This window comes from Schistocerca piceifrons, chromosome 6 (genome assembly GCF_021461385.2).
Source record: "Schistocerca piceifrons isolate TAMUIC-IGC-003096 chromosome 6, iqSchPice1.1, whole genome shotgun sequence".
Classification (NCBI taxonomy): domain Eukaryota; kingdom Metazoa; phylum Arthropoda; class Insecta; order Orthoptera; family Acrididae; genus Schistocerca; species Schistocerca piceifrons.
In genome coordinates, this window is record NC_060143.1 from 224675322 (window position 1) to 224697730 (window position 22409).

The 22409-nt window shown below is 40.4% G+C and overlaps 1 pseudogene; it reads right to left on the reverse strand.

Moving 5' to 3' along the window:
* Positions 1 to 20648: 20648 nt before the first annotated feature.
* LOC124803911 lies at positions 20649 to 20766 on the reverse strand (annotated as a pseudogene).
* Positions 20767 to 22409: the final 1643 nt, after the last annotated feature.

Consider the following 22409-nt stretch of genomic DNA (forward strand, 5'->3'; position numbering starts at 1 on the left):
GTCAAGAGGGTTGAGGTCAGGAGAGCGTGGAGGCCATGGAATTGGTCCGCCTCTACCAATCCATCGGCCACCGCATCTGTTGTTGAGAAGCGTACGAACACTTCAACTGAAATGTGCAGGAAATCCATCGTGCATGAACCACATGTTGTGTCGTACTTGTAAAGGCACATGTTCTAGCAGCACAGGTAGAGTATCACGTATGAAATCATGATAACGTGCGCCATTGAGCGTAGGTGGAAGAACATGGGGCCCAATCAAGACATCACCAACAATGCCTGCCCAAACGTTCACAGAAAATCTGTGTTGATGACGTGATTGCACAATTGCGTGCGGATTCTCGTCAGCCCACACTTGTTGATTGTGAAAATTTACAATTTGATCACGTTGGAATGAAGCCTCATCCGTAAAGAGAACGTTTGCACTGAAATGAGGATTGACACATTGTTGGATGAACCATTCGCAGAAGTGTACCCGTGGAGGCCAATCAGCTGCTGATAGTGCCTGCACACGCTGTACATGGTACGGAGACAACTGGTTCTCCTGTAGCACTCTCTGTACAGTGACGTGGTCAACGTTACCTTGTACAGCAGCAACTTCTCTGACGCTGACCTTAGGGCTATCGTCAACTGCACGAAGAATTGCCTCGTCCATTGCAGGTGTCCTCGTCGCTCTAGGTCTTCCCCAGTCGCGAGTCATAGGCTGGAATGTTCCGTGCTCCCTAAGACGTCTTCCTGTCGGGACACCTTTGTTCTGGAAATCTGTCTCGATGCAAACGTACCGCGCCACGGCTGTTGCCCCGTGCTAATCCATACATGAAATGGGCATCTGCCAACTCCGCATTTGTAAACATTGCACTGACTGCAAAACCACGCTCGTGATGAACACTAACCTGGTGATGCTACTGTAGGGAAGCAGCCTACTCACGCCGTAGTTTCCATTGTGTGCCAGCCAGTCCGCTGTAACTAGCTCTGACGTCATAAATGTTGCACAATACTTTAAAAATCAAGTAAATAACCTGAAACGGGTCTAGCATGTCAGGAGTAATACTAAATCAATATGTGTTGAATGTCAGTTCAATAACTTTAACCATTTTCGAAATTTGGATGTTTTTCTGTAAAAATCATTGGCGCAACAGAAAAGAGCTAGAGACTTAAAAATTTATATTTAGATTCCGTTTTCATAATTATTTAATAGAAACAGTCTTCTGGATCTCACAAATTAAAATTTTTGTTGAAATTCCTGATTTTCTGGTTTTTGTCTTAAAAATTAAGGAAGCAAGATAGATTAAGTAGGCTAATAAATAAGGCTAGGATGTTTAGATTTAAGTAGAAGGGAGATCCGCTATAATCATAAAGATGTGAGAAATTTCAACTGAATGACTATAAAACTATAGCGATAGCGTATCTCCAAAGGGCAAGTTCAGAGCTCGTCTACTGCGTGAAGTGTAATTAAATTAATTAGCTCGCCCAAAATATTTGACTTAGCCACGTCAGACTTTTATTATGATTACTTACCTGTGTATTGAATGCGCATTTAAATTGAGAGCTTCATCTGCCATCAGCAAAAGAAGCTATGATTTATTGGATAACTTAAAGTGGTGCATTACTAGCCCAGCGGCTAGTTGGGAGAGCCGAATTTATCAGGCGTTCCCTTAGCCGTCCGCACCGCGGCTTTATATATAAGAACGCTGCGCGAGAGAGGAAGGCCCCAGTTCTCTCCAGACGCTAATAGCACACCATCTGTGTCGGGAGTCGCGTCGCGTCGGTATCATTGCTATAAACAGCCTCGGATGCCGTATTAAGTTACACGGGATACGCGTAACCATGAAATCATTTTCGAGTGAAGTGTTCATTCTGGGATGACTTTAATTATCTATCTTCAGTTTGCGTATGTCGTATTTTCACGTGCCGCCGCGGGACAGACATTCTACCATTATTTAGCGTGGCGTTTGATGAACATTGTCATCAAATTATGGCGAGCATTCACTTAAACATTTAATTTGGACAGTTATAGTTGCATCAGCGCATTAGACTCTGAACTGCTCTGTTAGTCAGATTGTGTGGATTCTTTTTTTTTCATCTGTGACTTTCAGAATATAGAGAACGTTTTTTCCACGATCGTTTTTGATTATGAATCCCAGACAATCTCCTAACTCCTCAGAGCTTTGAGCTGTAGATATAAGAGTATTTCTCAGATGATGTGGGCACTAGGAATTCTAATTACAGGCTTCACGTTTTGCTAATCACTTTCTGGTTGCCAATATTGTAGTTAGAGAGCCAGTGTTGAGAACGGCAAAATACAGCATAAATAATATGAACATTTATATAAACAATAATTCTACCCGCCACCGCACATATGGTTAATTCGCCAGGAAATGCACAATTTCTACATTACAATTCTACACATTATTTATATAACAATTAATTTCCACCAGCTGCCCCACATATGGTGCATCGGCCAGGAAAGAAACTGAGTAAAAATGAAAGTGATTTTAGATATTCGGATTTGCGAGTGAAATGCGACACGCAACTGAGTAATAGAACAGTGAAATAGTGACGTGTGCATGTGGATGACGCAATTAGATTAACAACGCATCTGGATTGACAGAGCTGGCACTGAGTCTAGCGGCGCTGCCGGCATCGCGAGAAGCCAGTTTCGCCTCACCGTAGTCGTCCGCCGGAGCAACCGGAGCCGCGCCTGCAGTTGCGGTCCACGCAAAGACACAACAGCCGTCGGAGTGCCGTCTGGAGTTCAATGGGCTGCGTCGCATCAGTAATCCTGGTACGCCACGCCGGCAACGCCATACGTCGTGCAGAAGGAACTAAGTTAAGTGAAAATCTGTTAAAAATGTTACTAACCTGCCCTAAATGACTGTCGGAAATGGAACTGCCAGAAGAAACTGAGGTTAAACTTAAATCAGAACCTATGTCTGTTGATGGAACTGTAAATCCAGACAACGGTTCAAGTGTAAATATGCATAAAAATAGTAATGTTAAAGTGAAATATGAAGTTTGTCTCCTGGCAGTAGTGTGAAAAGGGGCAATGATTCAATAATAGAGACACCTGTAGTAAAGCAGAAATTAGAAATTGTTAATTTCTGGATGATAGTTTACCTGATGAGTTAACAACGAAACAGTCATCAGAGATGGTAGAGTTTAAGAAGGAGAAGTTAGATATGACTGATCAATCAGATGTTTCATTTCGTTTTGATGATTCTGATGTTGGAACTAGCTTTTTGTCACTTGAGTGTGATACAAAGCTAGCTAGTGAGCAACCCAAAGATACTGGGGCTATTGATTTAAATGTTATATTACAAGCAATAGCTACCAGTAATGCTCAATTAAAGTCTGAGATTGTGGCCAGCCAAACAAATTTTAATAAACGGTTTGAGGCAATGGACAATAAATTAAAATCCAATAATGCTGAATTCAAGTATGAGATTGTGGCCAGCCAAACTAATTTTAATAAACGATTGGAGGTAATGGACGATACTTTGAAGGCTGGTTTGCAATAAGTTGAAAGAGGATCTGGACGGTTTGAATTATGAAATTCATTACAATCATGAGGATATTAAGAAAAAGGTTGCTCAACAGTTTTCTGAAATGTATAAAACAGTAAAATCCGAAGTTGCTGAGGTTCGCAGAGACTTCCAAATGGAAGATGCGTAACTGGAGCACAAGTTAACAGAAAATATCGAGGCGGAATCTGAACTGTGCTCAGATAGGTTTAAAGATGTTAATATAAAAGTAAACATATGTCAAGCAGAAGTAAATGCAATCAAAACTGATACTACTCATATTGTGCAAAGAGTAGATAATGTTGAAACGAAAGTAGAAAATATTAGTACTAACATTGCTAACATTGAGAGTAAAGTAGCTTCAGTAACTTCTGGTAATGGTAGTATGCAACAAATTGTAGCTGCAAACGCCGCTTTTATCGGGTGTCGGCAGTTCTTGCGGTTCGATCCGGATCAAAATATCCACCTGCTAGATTTCTGGAACGATTTTGAAGATGTGATTCCACCAACTTGGTCTGAACGAGAGAAAATCTCATTTATTAGAAGCCATTTAGCAGGTGACGCCATGCGTTGGTCAGCTGATGTTATGTTGAAGTGTAAAACATTAGCGGAATTTAAAACAGCTTTCATTAATGAGTATTGGTCTAGTAATAAGCAAAATGAAGTGTTGAGAGAATTTTGGAGTGGAAAACGCTTCAATGCAGGCAAGGAATCTATTAAAGAGTTTGCTAGGTCATGGATTTGTCACATTTGGCGGAAAAGCTGAAACCTGAGATGATAATACTAGGTCTTGAAGCCAAACTGCCATGGTATTGGCAAAACAGAATTATATCTGCCCCTAGAGACAATCTGGGTCGTTTCATTGAATATTTGGAACGTGTAGAGCGTGTGGCTGCCAATGAGCAACAAGCACGTAATAACCGAAATGCTAATAACACTAGTAGTAATTTTAAGAACGAGCAGAATGGCAATGTAAAGATCAGAACAGTAGGTGTTCGTCATTTTAAGAGAGGTAGGAATTGGAGAAATAATTATCAGAACCAACAATGGCATCCAAATGATAGTAATTTTATTCCAAACAAAATTATGCAGGTAAACAACAGTGCGGAAAGCAATGCTGTTTATAATGGAAATAAAGGAAACAGTAGTAGGCCGAGGCAGGAAAACTAGTTCCCGTCTACGAGGACACTGGCGCTCACCAGGTGGTTACTTTTCCTAAGCCAGTAATTACAGTAATTGGTAAGACAGATCAGAATACTCAAACTGACGCCGGCCAGGGTGGCCGTGCGGTTCTAGGCGCTACAGTCTGGAACCGAGCGACCGCTACGGTCGCAGGTTCGAATCCTGCCTCTGGCATGGATGTGTATGATGTCCTTAGGTTAGTTAGGTTTAATTAGTTCTAAGTTCTAGGCGACTGATGACCTCAGAAGTTAAGTCGCATAGTGCTCAGAGCCATTTGAACCGTTTGAACTCAAACTGAACATGTGGATGAAGGTTGGTAGCATCTAAGGATACAGCAGAAATATTAGGTCACTCACAGTATTTGATAGATACCGTGTTGGAGACGCTTTCTAAGTGGGAAGAGAAAGAGAAGGCGCAGCAGTGTAACGGTAGGGAAGAGCTACAAAATACTGAATTGTCAGGTGAAGAAGCAGAAGAAATTCATGCTTATATTTACGATGAGGATGGTGTGCTCTTATCTAAAGTGCCTGTGCAGGATGTTGATACTGTACTAATAGATTTAGGACAGGAGGTAAGTGAGAATGTAGAGGGTAGCCTGTTGGGGGTCGATGAACCCAGTAGCTGTGACCAGTTGTCACTTGAGAAGGAACCCGACGATAATGGTGAAAGTGGTTTAGCTGTAACTAGTGTTATGCCCGGTCTGGAGGCGCAGAATCGCTCAGACTACAGTAATTTGGGTCATGTTCAGCAAACTAAATGTAATGAAGTCGTGCGGTGTTTCAATTTGAAGTTAATAGACCGACTGGAAAAGGCAGCTGAAAATGTAATTCAGGAAACCCCTACACACTTTGACCTAAATGTAATGAAGACAGATGTCGATCACTTTAGTTGGAGACAAATCCAAAAGGAACGATTGGAAGAGTTTGAGGAACCACCTGTACAAACTAGAATAAGCCACCCTATAATAATAGTGAATATGTTGGGTATCAATGTACGTTGTCTCTTAGACAGTGGAAGTGAGGTGAGTGCGATATCTCAGTCCTTCTTTGATGCATTACCTGGTAAAGACAAGCTTACAGTAATGAGGGTATCAGGACTAAGAATAATTGGTGCTACTGGCAAGGTGTCAAAAACGGTAAAACAAGAAGCTTTGCTGCCTTTTAACATTAATGGTAATTTAATTGATCATCCATGTTTAATTGTAAACAATCTCAGTATTGAGGTTTTAATTGGCATAGATTTCTTGTCGAAATATCAGAGTGTTGTTGACTTTGAAAGAAGCCAGTTAAAAATGATCTTGCCAATATCCGGAGTAATTACGGTACCTTTTATTGATAAACATGTTGTAACTAATGATGAAACTTGGGAGCTGCCTATACGAGTTCTGAAAAATAGGAGATATTGGGACGAAGGTGTTAATCTTAGTACAAGTAAGCTAAACACAGAAGAAGAAGAAGCAATTATTTTGGACAAAATAGAAACTAAATTGTAGGAAATCGATAAAATTTCAGCTAAGCAGAAGGAAGAACTGAGACAGGTTTTGAAAAGGCATCATAAGGTATTTTCAAATAGACCTGGCGTGGTCAAAGGTTATGAATGTCAATTAAAGGTGAAACCTGGCCAAGTGTTTTTCAGGAAGCCATACCAAATACATGTAGCTAGGAAGGAGGCGGTTCGAAAGGAGATACAGAGAATGCTAGAGTGGGGTGTGATTGAAAAAGCGGTCAGTGAGTACAATAATCCTCTTGTTGTTGTACCAAAAAGAGACGGGAGTGTCAGATTGGTCTTGGACGCTCGTTGGTTGAATGAAATAGTGGTTAGGGAAAGTGATAGACCGCAGAACATGGACGAGTTATTGCAAAAGTTCCGGGGAGTAAAATTCTTAACTTCTATGGACATCACGTGTGGATATTGGAATTTGCCACTGGCGGAAAGTTCAAGGAAGTACACAGCTTTCTTGTACGAAGGAGTTTGTTACCAGTATCGTGTGGTACCTTTCGGACTTAATATCTCTGTTTGTGCCTTCGTACGTGTGATGTGCCATGTTTTAGGAGCAGCCTTAAGTAATAAAATAACAGTCTACGTAGATGATCTGTTAATAGCAACTCCTACCCGGGAAGAACACATAGCTTTATTAGAGGAAGTGTTTGAGGCTACTGAGAGAGGTGGCATGAAACTAAAGATTGAAAAGACAGAGTGCGTTAAAGAGGAAACAGGTTTCTTGGGATATATGATAAGTGGAAAAGGTATTCTGCCTGACCCAGGCAAGCTAGCAGTCATTGAAAAATTTGAGGCTCCCAGAAACAAGAAGCAGTTGAGATCGATGTTCGGTCTTTTCGGCTTCTATAGACGTTTTGTTAGTGATCAGGCTTTTAATGCACCCTGTCTTCACCTCCTGCTGAAAAAGAACACCCCTTGGGTTTGGACAGCAGAATGTCAACAGGCGTTCGGAGTGCTTAAACAATCTTTCATTAATAGTCCTATTTTACATCATCCTGATTTTGAAAAACCATTCTGTATGTCTGTTGATGCTAGTGGCTATGGTATAGCTGTGGAGATATTCCAAGAGGAAATAGAGAACAAACAAGAAGCGCACAAGACTATAGCTTTCGCAAGTCGATCTTTACAGGCAGCAGAGAGAAATTATGGCATCTCAGAACTGGAAGCATTGGCAATTGTATTTGGGGTACAGAAGTTTGAGCAGTATCTATTAGGTCACAAGATAATTGTTTACAGTGACCATAAGGCGTTGACCTTTTTAAAGACCTGTAAGTTGAGGAATGCTCGTTTGGTAAGATGGTCATCGTATCTCCAGCAGTTTGACCTTGAGTTTAGATATATTCAAGGGAAAGACAATCTGGTAGCTGATGGGTTATCTAGAAGTGCGGAGCTCTGTGATGACGCGGGAATTACAGCAACAGACCTAAGTGAAGTACGAATGTTTGCGTTGCACGAAGTGAAGGAAGAAAGTGCATTAAAGAGAGTGATTAAGAACTTGAGACGTGAGCAGAATGCAGATGACCAACTGAAATTAGTGAAGAGCTATTTAGGACATGCGAACTATCCTAAGGTTTCGCAATACTGTTGTCTGCATAAAGGTATTCTGTTTAGGAGGAAAAAGGTAGGTGTTCCTGAGTGGAAGCTGTGCTTTCCCTCACAACATGTAGACTTACTAATCGACTATATACACCTGGGGTATAGGCACTACGGTGCAAAGAAGTGCATTGCAAAATTAAAAGAGAAGGTTGTGTTTGACAACATGTACCGCCGTGTGGCCAAGCGTCTAGCATCTTGTGTAGTGTGCCAGAAAGTCCGTGCTGCTAACACCGGAATACAAGGGGATATGCATTCAGTAGAGCCAACTGAAACCCTAGAATTACTGGCTTGTGATTTGTTTGGCCCTCTTCCTGTTTCGAGAGGTGGTTGCACCCATGTTTTTGTTGTTGTGGATGGATTCAGTACATATGTTAAGCTATACCCAATTAAAAGAGCAAATGCAAAAACATTGGTAGAAAAGTTGGAAAAAGATTTCTTCGTGAACGTTGGCGTACCGAAGAATTTGCTATCAGACAATGGGCGTCAATTTACTTCTGATAGATTTAAGGAATGTCTAGATAAGGCCGGAGTGAAACATCTGAAAATATCTGCGTATTTCCCCCAAGGAAATATGAGTGAACGAATTATGAGAGAATTGAATAGGCTTTGCAGAACTTACTGTGCTCGGAAACACTCAAGTTGGGCAGAGCACATGAAGTATTTCGAGAATGTAATTAACAACTTAAGGCATGATGCAACTGGTTTTGCGCCTTGCGAATTGATGTTTAGCCAAGAACCGCACAATGTAATTGCAGATATGGTAGAATTCCCTATTCTAACGCAAATATCAACAGACGAGAAGAAGTTAAAGGCTAGGCAAATATAAGAAAAAGAGCATTGGAAAGGAAGAAGCGTCATGACACAAAAGCTGTACCTATTAGTTTTGAAATAGGTCAGTTAGTCCTTGTCAAAACCAAGGAAAAATCAAAGAAAATAAATGCAGAAACAAAGAAATTCATGTTCGTATACCAAGGACCTTTCAGGATCATAGGAAAACCACATGCTAATGCATATAGGCTATAGTACCCTAAGAGTAAGAAGCTATTAGGTCTCAGGAACGTGATCGACCTAAAGAAGTTCATAGGTAGCGAATGAATTTTGTAGGGAGGAGGTTGTTCTGTAACCTCTACACAGTGTGGCAGCTGTGCAGTCCCAGCTGTGTGAGATCTTCTTTCCATTTCAGGTCTCACTCATTCTTCATCTTTTCTATCCACCAAAAATTTCGACCTCTTCATTCCAACACATTAAATTTTCCGTTATGGTTATCAAGCCAATAATAAACTAATGAATTCTGTAGGGAGGAGGTTGTTCTGTAACCTCTACACAGTGTGGCAGCTGTGCAGTCCCAGCTGTGTGAGATCTTCTTTCCCATTTCAGGTCTCACTCCTTCTTCATCTTTCCTATCTACAAAAATTTCGACTCTTACTCTCAAAAAAAAAAAAAAAAAAAAATCCGTTATGGTTATCAAGCCAATAATAAGCTAATGAATTCTGTAGGGAGGAGGTTGTTCTGTAACCTCTACACAGTGTGGCAGCTGTGCAGTCCCAGCTGTGTGAGATCTTCTTTCCATTTCAGGTCTCACTCATTCTTCATCTTTCCTATATACAAAAATTTTGACCTCTTTTTTCTAATATGAAAATTTTCTGAAACCAATGATTTCTGTAGGGAGGAGGTTGTTCTGTAACCTCTACACAGTGTGGCAGCTGTGCAGTCCCAGCTGTGTGAGATCTTCTTTCCCATTTCAGGTCTCACTCAATCTTCATCTTACCTATCCACTAAAGTTTCGACTCCTTCTTTGCAATACAAAAATTTTCCGTCATGGCTATCAAGCCATGAGTTATGTAACTATTCTATCCACCGATTAGTGAAGAAAAATACCTAATGTGACAAACGTAATAGTGACATAAACAACAGAGAAGTATGATGTAATTAAGAGACAAATGTATTTGAGTAACAAATATGTATAGAACCCTGGTAATATTGTAAGTACAAAGTGTTGTTTTATTGGAAATGGTCCACCAACAGTATTTTAAAAGAAAACAAATTCGTGTTCAAGCAGGATCTGAAGTGGCAGTGAAACCTATTGTATGCTGTAGAGCTAACTAATTAATAGTAAAAGAGATTGCTTAGTGTTATGAAAAAAAATATATGCAGATAAGTTGTAAGAATAAACTCACCTTGTGTAGCATGGAATGGCAGTGTAATAGAATTAGACAGTGTTTGTGGTTGAGACGTGAAGGACACGTCCCTGAAATATTTATAAGGTTGGAGCTGGCCGTTATTTGGTGTAGTGTGTGACAGGACACACCTACACGTATTGAGGTTATGAGTTGGAGGCGTGAATGCGACCATAGGTACCCTTATGTTAGATGAGACAGAGCAGCTCATGGTGTCCTATAGGTTTAAGGAATTTCGCATTACCCTCGTCCATAATTACTTGATGCACTTTAGTGGTAGGTCGAGAGAGACTACCTGTGGTTTCAGCGTCCGATCGAGTGGAAATGGATTGCCATGTGAGCAAACTGATCAACTGCAATACACTATAGATATGAAATAAATGTGCTGTCCTATGCTTTAAATGTTAATAGAGTGAATGTTAAATAAGTACATACACTAGCAACATAATTGAGTAACATAATGGCAGACGTGAAACATTATTTATAGCTCAGCATAAATACACTTCGATGAAGTAAGTACATAATTGCAGATGTGGAACTGACACAACAGCAGAGGACCAATAAGTGGAGTTAGTAGTCAACTAAACGTAGTGTGTTTTGAACACTCAGAACTGTACTATTACCACAAGTTACTCACATGTACAAAGAAGCTGAGAATACAACTACTAATCAAATATACTCATACTATCTCTAAGAATAAGGTAATCGAAGATGAGTCAGCTAAGTAAATAAAATACAGATTTGTCAGGAATGTACCGAGCATTGGTTCAGTGTTCCGGCCCAGAAATAATAAATTGAAATTAAATAGGATTCATGATTGTATGACTTGAGCATAAATTTTCTCTAGTACGTGACTAACGGCGTTTTGAGCCTTTTGTTTACCGATTTTATGACAATTAAGTAACCACAAGAGTAAAATTGAAAAAGTTCTGTTAACTTTGTTCCAGCAAAATATTGAAGGATAAAATGTATATATCCCTATTTCATTGTGACCCACCCTTAGATAATAAGTGAACAGAGTCTGAGGCACTCTTTTTGTTTGTTCTACAGGACAAACCAGATAATGGCAGCCTGGTAGCTGCGTGAAAGCGTGGAGTGACTTGGACACAACTCACAGTGACCTCTTTCCCCATGTAATTTAGAGTGAACGTGAAGAACGCACACCATAGCAACTTCCCCTCCTCTACCCTTGTGAATGGAAGTGTAGAACGCCAGCCAAAGCGACTACAACCACGTGTGTAAAAATGATTTGTGAAATTTTCTTTCAGGTTTAGAAAAGACTGCTCAGATATAATCATCTGTTTATGTATCTTGAATAACTGTGTTATTTTCTTTGAATTTGTGTATGTAAAAATGTATTTAATGTATTTAAGATTTTCATAATTTTACATATTTTTATGTGTTTGTTTGTCTAAGGCAGTATGTATGCCAAAGTGTTTCATTGATTTTGCTTAAATTTTGAGGGATAATATTGCTTAAGAGGCAGTGAACATGCCAGTAATTTAAATAATTGAAGTAGGTAATCAGTTCTCTTTTAATATTTCTGTATGTTTACATTTCAATTTTAATTTTTCATAGGGAGTTAAGCTGTGCTCTTGCTTCCCTTTTTGTAATTAATTATTTTTTCGTTCATTAAACATTCAAAAAAAATTTAAGTAGAGGGTGATGTAGGGAAGCAGCCTACTCACGCCGTAGTAAATTCACAACAGCCTTTCCATTGTGTGCCAGCCAGTCCGCTGCAACTAGCTCTGACGTCATAAATGTTGCGCAATACTTTAAAAATCAAGTAAATAACCTGAAACGGTTCTAGCATGTCAGCAGTAATACTAAATCAATATGTGTTGAATGTCAGTTCAGTAACTTTAACCATTTTCGAAATTTCGATGTTTTTTTGTAACAATCATTGGCGCAACAGAAAAAAGCTAGAGACTTAAAAATTTATATCTATATTCCTTTTTCATAATTATTTAATAGAAACAGTCTTCTGGATCTCACAAATTAAAATTTTTGTTGAAATTCCTGATTTTCTGGTTTTTGTCTTAAAAATTAAGGAAGCAAGATAGATTAAGTAGGCTAATAAATAAGGCTAGGATGTTTAGATTTAAGTAGAAGGGAGATCCGCTATAATCATAAAGATGTGAGAAATTTCAACTGAATGACTATAAAACTATAGCGATAGCGTATCTCCAAAGGGCAAGTTCAGAGCTCGTCTACTGCGTGAAGTGTAATTAAATTAATTAGCTCGCCCAAAATATTTGACTTAGCCACGTCAGACTTTTATTATGATTACTTACTTGTGTGTTGAATGCGCATTTAAATTGAGAGCTTCATCTGCCATCAGCAAAAGAAGCTATGATTTATTGGATAACTTAAAGTGGTGCATTACTAGCCCAGCGGCTAGTTGGGAGAGCCGAATTGATCAGGCGTTTCCTTAGCCATCCGCACCGCGGCTTTATATATAAGAACGCTGCGCAAGAGAGGAAGGCCCCAGTTCTCTCCAGACGCTGAATAGCACACCATCTGTGTCGGGAGTCGCGTCGCGTCGGTATCATTGCTATAAACAGCCTCGGATGCCGTATTAAGTTACTCGGGATACGCGTAACTATGAAATCATTTTCGAGTGAAGTGTTAATTCTGGGATGACTTTAATTATCTATCTTCAGTTTGCGTATGTCGTATCTGGTTTTCCCTCAGTCCGTGTGTCACTACTAAACATTGCTGTGCTCCAAACGAACAGTCTCAGAAATTTCTTTCTGACATTAATTCCTATGTTAGATACTAGTAGACTTCCCTTGGCCAGGAATGCTCCTTTTGGCTGTCCTAGACTGCTTTTTACGTCCTCCTTATTTCTGTCATGGCTTATTTTGCTTCCCAGAAAGCGGAATTCCTTAACTTCGTCTACTTCATGCCAATCAATTTTGATGTTAAGTTTCTTGCGTTGATCATTTCTGTTACATCTCATTACTTTTGTCTTTTCCGGTTTACTCTCAATCCATAATCCGTACTCGTAAATCTGTCCATTCTATTCAGCATATCGCGAAATTCTTCCTCCCTTCACTGAGGATACAAATGTCATCAGAGAATCTCATCTTTGATATCCTTACACCCTGAATTTTAATCTCGCTCTTGAATATTTATTTTATTTCCGCCATTGTCTCTTCGATATATAGACAGAACACTAGGGGCAAAAAACTACATCCTCATCTTACACTCTTTTTAGTCCGAGCACTTGATTCTTGGTTTTCTAATGCAACTGTTTCCTCCTGGGTCTTGGATATTTTGTGTATTAGCTGTGTTTCCCAATTGCTTACTCCTATTTTTCTCAGAATTTCGAACATCTTGCACCATTTTACATTGTCGAACGCATTTACCAGATGGATAAATCCCATGAGCGTATCTTCATTTTTCTTCAGTCTTGCTTCCATTATCAAGCATAACATCAGGACAAACTCTCTGGTGCCTTTCACTTTTCTAAAGCCATACCGATTGTCGTCTAACAGATCCTCAGTCTCTTTTCCTCTCTCCTGTGTGTAATTACTGTCAGCAGCTTGGATGCGTGAGCTATTAAGCTAATCGTGCATAGTTCTCGCTCTTTTTTGTTCTTGCTGTCTTCGCAAATGTGTGAATGATATTTTTCCTGAAGTCTGATAATACGTCGTCAGTCTCATAGATTCTACACGTCAGCTTCAATAGTCGTTCGATTGCCATAGCCACCAATGATTTTAGAAATTCCGATGGCCTGTTATCTATCCCTTCTGCCTTATTTGATCTCAAGTCCGCCAAAGCACTTTCAAATTCGACTGTAATACCCGATACCTTATATCATGCTTATCAATGAAGATCACGTCATCAGGCATTTCTTCTCCCTCATAGGTGCCTTCTGTGCATTCTTTCCACCTACCCGCTCTTTCCGCTGCGATTAACAATGGAATTCCCATTGCACTTTTAATATTGCCTCCCTTGCTTTCAATTTCACGGAAGAGTGACTTTTTTATATGCTGAGTCAGTCCCTCCGACGACAGTTTTTTTTCGGTTTCTTGATATTTTTTCTGCACCCATTTGGCCTTGGCTTTCCTGTACGTCCTATTTATTTCTTTCCTATGTGATCTATGCAGCTGTATTCCTGTTACATTAAGGTATCCGATGTTTGTGTCTGTAGACATTTTATTTTCGTGCACAACTGCGGCATAGAAAGGATGACCTCCTCCACGTTCTCTATTACTCTCTCATCGCTCCTATGTACATTCATTCCCACCTGTTTCAGTGCTGCTCCAGATGTTTTCCTGCAATAGCGGTATTCAGTTTGTTTGTATTGGTTTAGGTGGTCGTATCTTCCTTAGGTGGTATATTTTGGCCACGTACGTCTCGGGTATTTCCATCCACTCGTCTATTGCTCCCCACAGTCAGATCACTTCGTCCAGCGCTGTGTTGACCAAAACTGATGACAGTCGACTTCGATGTTTGATACTGGTTTTAATCTCAAACTCTTCTTGCAGAAATCCTCTGAATCTTGCGTTTCTGTGTGTTAGAATTTCCGCTGTGTGTTCGCGAGTAGTGTCATCTATTCTTCCCATCTTACTGCTATTTACAAGGGAATATCTGTCGATGAAATTATATGCCTTCGTGATATTCAGAAATATTTTACTGTTCTTTAAGACCCTATGTTCAATCAGTTGCTCCAGTGTAAAGATCTCTTCCATGCATCCAGTTTCTTTCTTGAAGAGCGTCTGCAAGTGTGAAACTTTACTTTGTATGTGTCCTCCTACTCTTTTCTGGAGGCGTTTCTACAGCACCTTGCAGCCATCTAGCAGTGACATTCTTCATTAGTTGTTTGCATCTGCAATGCAAACATTTATTTCTGTTACTTGATAACAAATAACAATGAAATGTAAATGATTATGTTGTAAGTTAAAATTTACTGACGCTTGAGCGTTTTTAAGAACTTGGACAGGCTTAATATATACATATTTTGTAAAGGAGCTATACCTACATGATTTGATCTTATTGTATTTTAATTTTGTTTGTATTATGTTTTTCTTCATTTTTTGCTAGATTTTTGTTATTATAAGTCCATTTTGCTGGAAAAAATATCATAAAATCCTATATTTACTGGTACTGAAAAGTTGTGTAAAATATATCTATATGATCTGTTTTAGGCAGCTCGGGAACAGTCCATGTAAATTCATAGACAAATTAAACATTAAAAAGAAAGTGCTTGTGAGTATAAGCTATAAACTGACAGCGGCACTCTAACTGAAACCGTCTATCATGTACACAACACTCCCGCACGTATATTGTCCCACCTGTTTCATAACTACGTACACTAACGTGCGCTGTATCAAGTTTGTGAAATACCCTGTTCATTGCATTCCATACTTACAAATAAAAAAGAAATGTTGGACAGGAAAACATGTATAGTTCAGAACATTCTACATCTACATCTACGTGATTTCTCTGCTATTCACAATAAAGTGCCTGGCAGAGGGTTCAATGAACCACCTTCAAGCTGTCCCTCTACCGTTCCACCCTTGAATGGCGCGTGGGAAAACGAGCACTTAAATTTCTCTGCGCGAGCCCTGATTTATCTTATTTTATCGTGATATAATTTCTTCCTATGTAGGTGGGTGCCAACAGAATGTTTTCGCAACCGTAGGAGAAAACTGGTGATTGAAATTTCATGAGATCCCGTCGCAACGAAAAACGCCTTTGTTTCAATGATTGCCACTCCAATTCACGTATCATGTCTGTGACTCCATCTCCCCTATTTCGCGATAATACAAAACGAGCTACCCTTCTTTGTACTTTTTCGATGTCATCCGTCAGTTCTACCTGATGCGGATCCCACACCGCACAGCAATACTCCAGAATAGGGCGGACAAGCGTGGTGTAATCACTCTCTTTAGTAGACCTGTTGCACCTTCTAAGTGTTCTGTCAATGAATCGCAGTCTTTTATTCGCTCTACGCACAATAATATCTATGTGATCGTTCCAATTTAGGTATTACATAGCAGCTGGTAAGATATCAATAAAGAGATAGGAAATATGGTCATGTTCATATGCCTCTCCTGCTTAGGGACCACGGGGTTGTACATCTCCCGTCAGATAGTGTATCATCAGTTTTGAAAGGTTCCTCCGGATTTGAGCCGACCCACTTTACACAGAGGCACCGCGTTAACACGGCGAAAGGGTTATTCAGCGCATCTTGAGCGGAAAGACCGCAGTAAAGCGCAAGTGAGAGGAAATATTTGTTTTTTCAGATTAACGTCTTGATGGATGGATCCACCAGCAGCCTAATTAGAAATTGCGACAATTCACTTATAACTGACAACATTTTATTATGTACAATTGCAGTGTCGGAATTTATTCCATTCCCAAGCACAGTAAGTTGGTGCAGAACAGCAATTTGAATTCCCGTTTTCAAACACAATTAATGTGTGCAAGAATTGATTACACTGATGTAATATGCTACAAATTGGAAAACTGTAATAGTACAGGTTTGGCAAAATAGAACTTGCGGGGAATATGTTTAATGCACCTTAAGATAAACGAACCATCCTACATTATCCACACCCAGCACAGATGATTTAAGTCTGGTTGCCTATATTGAGGAACATGAAATATTTTACGTTCCAGTTATATTTGGCCCTCTGTTAAATATGGAGGCAGTCATAAGCAAAACCCGACAAATTTTAAACTTATGCGCCGGCTGCTGTGGACGAGCGGTTATAGGCACTTCAGTCCGGAACCGAGTGACTGCTACGGTCGCAGGTTCGAATCCTGTCTGGGGCGTGGATGTGTGTGATGTTCTTCGGTTAGTTAGGTTTAAGTAGTTCTAAGTTCCAGAGGACTGGTGACCTCAGATGTTAAGTCCCATAGTGCTCAGAGCCATTTGAACCATTTTTAAACTTATGCAGATGCTGGTCGCCTGGAGAAAATTTTTAAATGGGAGAATATGTGCATGGCATCAAACACATCCAATTAATAGCTTAAATACGCAGATAAAACACAATCAGTAAATAGACATAAAATAAATCCTTTTGAAGCGATATTCTGTACTAAATATTTTTATTTCCGTGTGGTTTTCATCTATGAAGGTGACTAAATAACTGCAACTCTGTTTGTATGATTGAATTTGTATAGTTCTGCTGTGCGTATTTAGTTAACAGTCGACTGAATTTCATAATCAATATTTGTTCACTTTCTTACTTGCTGGTATAAAATGACATTCTTAATTACAAGTTTTCTTAATTTTTAATACTTCTGTGATTAAGATCAAAAACATTCTCTTGTGCAGATAGCTTGTGACAGTCATAACATTTTTGAAAAAAATTATATTTCAGGGTCACCCAGAGCTGCTGATAAAATAAATCTTCATTAACTACCAATTTCGATCAGTCGATCGCCACCAGGTTCAATAAAATTCTTTATGCTGGCCTGTATTGTAACGTTCTTACTATGACGTCGAAGTAAAATAACTGGTGCAATGCGTCACTGAAACTACCATCATTATTAAAATGTTTTAACACTTACCGTGCGGTTGCGTAATATGACGTCGCGGGCGGAAACGAAGAAAATGCGGCCGCCGTAATATTACGTCCCGCCGCATTCCACATTGTTTTAGTGTTTCAAACGCATTGTTAGCGTTCCCGCTACAACCTGTAGGTCCTGTAATGCTTGTAGTTCATCATATTAGCGCTAGATCGCAGCACCTAGTGAGGTAATGCGATATATCCGTATATATTTCCGAACGAATTCACGTCTGTTTCTCACGCGTATGTTACGTGTTCTTTGGTGTCCTGTCGTTTGTTTACCGTTGAATTTGGCGCTAATATTTTGGTTTTAGCTTGTTTATCTTCTTTTTACTCACAATGGCGAGTGATGTGGATGCAAAACTTCGAAAAATGATTGAAGAAGTACTTGCTGAACCTACTGATGATGATTTTTCGGATTTCGATAGTGACAGTGATTACGAAATGCCGGAAAAAAACGGTACCCCAGGTAAGTCTAACATCTTACTAAATCGATGCAGAACAAGACAGTTCATGTTGCGATTTGTTCTGTTACGTTCTGTACTATTTCAGACACAGATCTGTCGTCAGATGAAGGTGAGCCGCCGCCTGTGTTGCCCCCCACTCATCATCGAAAGAGGCCAAGATTGAGTGACATTTCACAGGATGACTGGACTATAGTGGATCAAACACCAAACATTTTGTTATTTACAGGGTCTCATGGTGTGCTAAATAATGTAGGACTCGGTCAGTCTAGTGAATATTTAAATTTTTTTTCTCATTTTATAAATGACAGGGTTATTTCAATTATGAAGGAACAAACAAACCTATATGCTAGACAGAAGCTGGCCACACTGAGAGCACAAAACAAATTAGGGCCCAATTCTAGATTCAAGCAGTGGAAGACGCTAACTATTGCTGAAACAAAGACGTTTCTGGTTATTATCCTCCACATATCAATCAGTGAGAGGCCAAGTATGGCCAGTCACTGGTGTAGTGATCCAGTGGTTAGCTGCAATTTTTGCCCCAATATTATGCCAAGAAACAGATTTCTGAATATTTTGCCTATGTTTCACATAAATGACAATTCAAAGCAAAAAAAGAAAGGTGAAGTAGACTTTGATGCCCTTCATAAGGTCAGGCCTTTTCTGGATGATTTGGTAAGGAATTTCAAAGAAAGTTACCAGCCAGGTGAAGCGCTAACCATTGATGAAGGTATGTGTCCTTTCAGAGGGCGTGTAGGTTTCAAAAATTATATGGCCAATAAGCCAAACAAATATGGCATGAAGCTGTACATTCCTGCAGAATCCAAAACTGGGTACATATACAACTTTGAAGTTTACCACGGAAGGAACGATAAAGTGGACAACAGTGCTACTGCAGTGGTAAAGCGATTGCTCGGCTCACTCCAAGGTAAGGGTCACACTGTAAATGTTGACAGATTTTACACCAGTGTTCAGCTAGCCGAAGAACTGGCTAGAGCCAACACTGATCTTGTAGAGACTGTAATGCCAAACAGAAAAGGATTGCCCAAGGCTCTCAAAGAGGGTAAACTCAAAAAGGGTGAACAAATATTTCGCCGCAAGGACCATGTGCTAGCGTTGCGATGGAAAAACAAGAGGGATGTGTGGATGATAAGTATCAGGCACACATCCTCAATGTTGCCTGTTGCTACAAGAGAAGGCAATGAGAAGTTGAAACCAGTGGCAGTGCTGGATTACAACAAACATAAAGCTGGTGTAGACCTTTTTGATCAGTGTCTTTCATATGGAGCACTTGATCACGAAACAGTGAAGTGGTGGAGAAAGCGTGCCTTCCACTGTATAATTATGACAGTTCCCAATGGTTGTATTTTGCACAATTGCATCAACGAGAAGAAACTGAGGACTCCTAAGTTTATACAGGAGGTCTGCACTGCGTTAGAGAGGAGAGAGAATTGAGGATTCTCATGGATCTGCAACGATTCCTCGATTGTCGCAGAAACATTTTCCGAACCGTGTGGAAATGGCAGAAGGGAAGAAGAAAGCACAAAGACGTTGTGTAGTGTGTTGTGGAAAACAAAAGAACATTACTGGGAAAGCTGAGAGGAAAGATACTTCTTATGAGTGCAGTGAGTGTAATGTAAGTTTGTGTGTCACCCCGTGCTTCAAGCTTTATCACACTGTGGTTCACTATGCAAAATAGCTTATGTGTATGTAGCTATGCTTTATGTGCAAATGGTATAACAAATGTCTTTTCAGTGTCAAATGATCACATTACAAAATTTATTTCTTCTTTAAATTGAATAAAGTAGTAAAAATAAATTTTTGACAAAAATTTATTTTCGTAAAATCGAGGAGAAATCCGCATCACTTCTTGGAAACGGTATATGCCCCATACACATGACTGTTAATCCATGTATAGTTGAAACCTTAAAGTTTTAAACTATACCTGTACTTCTTATGTATCTCTAACTAAACGTCCTTTACAGCTATTTAAAGTCTGTTGAAAATAGAAAAAATCAGCCAGCACACAGGGACTGGCACGCAGTTAAGGGCTTAGCATGGTAAGTGTTAAAACAGTTCAGCAGAAAACTGCATTAATATAGTTAAGTAATCGTTGTACATATGTTTAAGTTCCATGTTCCTGAGTGGCGTACCCTCTGCATCGTGATACACCTTTAGTGGAACAATGATTCCGTATTCACACAGTAATTACAAATGGTTCAAATGGCTCTGAGCACAATGGGACTTAACATCTTAGGTCATCAATCCCCTAGAACTTAGAACTACTTAAACCTAACTAACCTAAGGACATCATACACATCCACGCCCGAGGCAGGATTCGAGCCTGCGACCGAAGCAGTCCCGCGGTTCCGGACTGCAGCGCCTAGAACCGCAAGGCCACCGCGGCAGGCTTGTAATTACACACTGCATGCTTATGAAGTGATATTATATCATCTCCTAAAAGCTAAAACTAAACTCCTTCCGAACAGGCCATCAATGTCCAACGGCACCGACCGGCCGCCGTGTCATCCTTAGCCCACAGATGTCACTGGATGTGGATATGGAGGGGCATGTGGTCAGTACACCGCTCTCCCCGCCGTTTGTCAGTGTCGGAGACCGGAGCCGCTACTTCTCAATCAAGTAGCTCCTCAGTTTACCTCACAAGGGCTGAGTGCACCACGCTTGCCAACAACACTCGGCAGACCGGATGCTCACCCATCCAAGTGCTAGCCCAGCCCGACAGCGCTTAACTTCGGTGATCTGACGGGAACCGGTGTTACCACTGCTGCAAGGCCGTTGGCTTATCGTCTCCTGCTGATAATTAAACAAAACATTGTGCCCAATAACCATCCTTCTTGTTCATGCCTGATGGACAGAGAGTAGATTAGCGAAATGCAAACATAAAATATACATTACAAATAGTAAATCTAAAACTGCTGGCCGTCCATAACCAGAAAACTCGTACTACAGGGGGAAGCTTACTACAGCATCATGTGGAAAGCTTTCAAGAAGTAGATAAGGTTAAGAAGCAGTAGGAGATTACAATATCCACCTAACATTCACACTGGAAGCATAGATAACGATACCCATACTTAAGAAAAACCATTGACAGACTTAGAATACAGAAAACTTTCTCAGTTATATTAAAGGAAGAAAAAGACTAGAAAAGATACGAAGATTTTCGTCCTGAATTGTGAAACTAATAGTCTTATGCAAACGCAGGCCGAACAACACCAGCAACAGGAAAGTAACCGATTTTATGACATTTTACGAGTTCCTAACCACGAGCGAATTACTTAGACTAACCTGTGTGCTTTGGTAGTATAGTTTTTTAATCTCTGCGTGTTAATCTAATTAACGAGACACGGTTGTTGCGGTTTCGTCAGTGTTTACAGTAGAGTTCTGCAGCACATGTCGATAGTTGTTTGTTTGTCTGTATAGTGTAGTTTTCCACCATCTTCAGTGTGGTTTTGGACTACGATTGCTGTGTGCGGATGCGAGCTGAGGTGGTGACATCTCACTCTCAGCTCCAGGTTGTGTTGGCTGCTGTTACACAGCTTGAAGCCGCGGTGGATGGACATCGCTGTTGTGGACCGGCGGTGAGGATTCAGTGGACGTCCAGCACGACTCACGAGTCCGCCGACGGATCCGCGTCGGTGGCCATCCCAGTTACTGCGCCCATTGAGGCTGACCCCTCAGTCTTCGAAAGACTTTCTGGGGGATCGAAAGCAAGTCGTCCCCGGTTTGTCTGACACACAAGTTGCAGGTGCTGTCCGTGGTTGACAATGTGTCTCAGCCAGATGCACTCGCTTGCCCTGTTTCAGAGGAGACCTCTCAATCTGCAAGATCTGGGCAGTCGCAGACTGTGGAATTATTGGTTGTTGGGAGCTCCAATGTTTGGTGCTTTATGGGCACCTCAGGAACATGGCTTCCACAAAGAGAAAGAAAGTGTACACTCCGTGTGCGTACTGGTTGGAGACATTTCAGACGTGGAATGGGTCCTTACACATGCCATGAAGAACACAGCATGCTATCAAGGTGGCGGCTCACGTTGGTGACAATGATGTGTATCGCTTTGCATTTTTAGAGATTCTCTCTGGTTTCGAGTTGGTATATGAAGTGATAATGGCTGCCAGTCTTGCTTGCGATATGAAAGCACAATTCACCAACTGCATCATAGTCGACAGGAACAATTGCGAACCTCTGGTACAGAGCCGAGCGGACAATCCAAATCAGAGACAGACGGTTCTGCGACCGAATACGCTGCAGATTCCTCGACTATCGCCAAAGGGTGGTGAAATTTCGGGTTCCACTGAATAGGTCAGGATTTCAGTCTCAAAGGGTGCTGGTCGAATACAGGAAGAACGTGGACATAGGAACAGTCGGTGTAACATTTGTAAATAGTTGTAACTGAGTTGGGAAAATACCAGCATTCCAAGCGCTA